Here is a 2,131-nt window from a genome sequence, read left to right on the forward strand (position 1 = left end):
TATTATATTTTGTTGTTTAATAATTTATTTGTAATTTTACATGTATCTGATAAAGAGCTTGCATTCAGAATATGTTTTTTAAAAAGAAAGACTAACAAACCCTAAATTCTTAAAGCTTAGTAAAAAGAAGACAGATGAATTTTAAAAGATAGATCGTATTGGAACAGACACTTCACAGAAGTCAGAGTGACCAATAACCATATGAAAAGATGACTAACATCACTGTTTCAACAGATAAAGATAGAAAAAAAAGATCAGAAATTACTAAAGCACATCAATAAAAACAAAACACCACAACAAGATACCACTTTATACCCACTAGAATGGCTCATATTTCAGTCTGACAATTTCAAGTGTTGGAGATGTATATACATTACTGAAGAGAATGCAAAATTATACAATTTGGAAAAAGTTTGGCAATTTGCGGTAGAGTTAAACATTTTACTATTATAATTCTCTATATAAGCAAATTTCACTTCTATATGACTACAAATAGACTCCTCCATGAATATTCATAATAGCTTTATATATCATTAGCCCAAACTGGAAATAACTTATTATGTCCAGTTTTGTTTTGGTTTTTTTTTGTTAATGTATATTCAGCTTTATAAAAAGAAGTAATTTTGCCTGATATCATTGTCTTCTAGTCTTCATAATTTGTGATGAGAAAGTTGCTAAAATTCTTACCTAAATTCCATTATGTGCAATATGTCTTTGTTCTTTGAGTTTTAGGACTTTGCCTTTTATTTTTGTATTAACATGGTATACTTGGGAGCTCTAGTGACCTAGTGGCAAGAAATTGCACTGTAATCCTGAAGGCACACAGTTCGAGGCCACCAGCTGCTCTCTGGAAAAAGGATGGGCAATCTCCTCCAGTGTGATTAAATGCCTCTAGAAATCCACGAAGGGTCAGCTACAACAACATAATATACTTACTTAATATTTTTAAATTTATTAATCCATAAGGTGTCCACTGAGTTTGGGAATTTGTAGTTTGTTGCCTGTCATTAATATAGGAAAATTCTCAGTCATAATCTTTTCAAATATGTTCCTCTCTGAACTGTTTTAAATCTTTGTATCTTATTTTTTTAATTTGTTTGCATACAAACATTCATATACATTATGTTTATTTCTTGTCCACTGTGTTTTTAGATAATATTTCCTTTATATTGTGTTTCCTACAATCATTCTTATACATTGTATTTGATATAATTAGTTATCATTGATCTATGTCTATTATTACTGTCTTTTCAAGTCTCTGATGAACTTTCCTATTCCTTCACACACACACACACACACACACCCAGAGGTTCACTAACCTCTGCAATAGTTATTTCCATCTTTCTCCTTGTTCCACCCTTTTCCCCTTTCCCCTTCTACTTTTGGAAATTTATTTGTATGTCTAAATGGAATAGGTGAGTCATATGGGATTTCTATATTCAAGATTTTGAGGAAATGGCAAATTGCCTTCCAGAGTGGTAGTACCATTTTACAATGCCACCAGCAGAGTATAAGAGTTTAAAATTTTATAAAACAAAATGCATGGTAGCAAGTTCTTCCCCCTTTTTATTCTGCAATTCCAGCTCTCCAAACATTCTATTATAATACTTTATATGCCCAAGCTGCCCTTTGAAATCAGCTCTTCTACTTTGGCATGTTTTTCCCTTTGTTTTGGATTCTCGAGGCTCTAGAGCAATTTTCAGAGTCCTTTTTATATTTTTTTTGCATATATTTTTTTATTTTAATGAAAGTTTACAAAGACTGGATTTCCATTCATTCATTGTTGCGCACTTTACTCCCAGCCAATGCTCCCCTCCCCCCAGTTCGTTTTTCCTTTTGAAAAGTAAAAATAAAATAAAAACAATTCTTTCATTGTTATACAATGTTGCCTCAGTCCACTCCACTATGCAGCTTTTATTCTGGCCTCTTGTCATGACAATAATACCTAATCATATATTCCAATTTCATTTGGAATGTAAAGAGGCCCCAAAATAAGCAAAACACTCCTTAAAAAAGAGAAACAAAGTAGGAGGCATCTCACTCCATGATTTCAAATCCCACTATACTAGTCAAGACAGCATGGTACTGGCACAATGACAGACACATACATAGATCAATGGAATAGAATTGA

This window comes from Elephantulus edwardii, unplaced genomic scaffold (genome assembly GCF_000299155.1).
Source record: "Elephantulus edwardii isolate Elephantulus edwardi_28Jun2011 unplaced genomic scaffold, EleEdw1.0 scaffold00157, whole genome shotgun sequence".
In the NCBI taxonomy this organism is placed as follows: domain Eukaryota; kingdom Metazoa; phylum Chordata; class Mammalia; order Macroscelidea; family Macroscelididae; genus Elephantulus; species Elephantulus edwardii.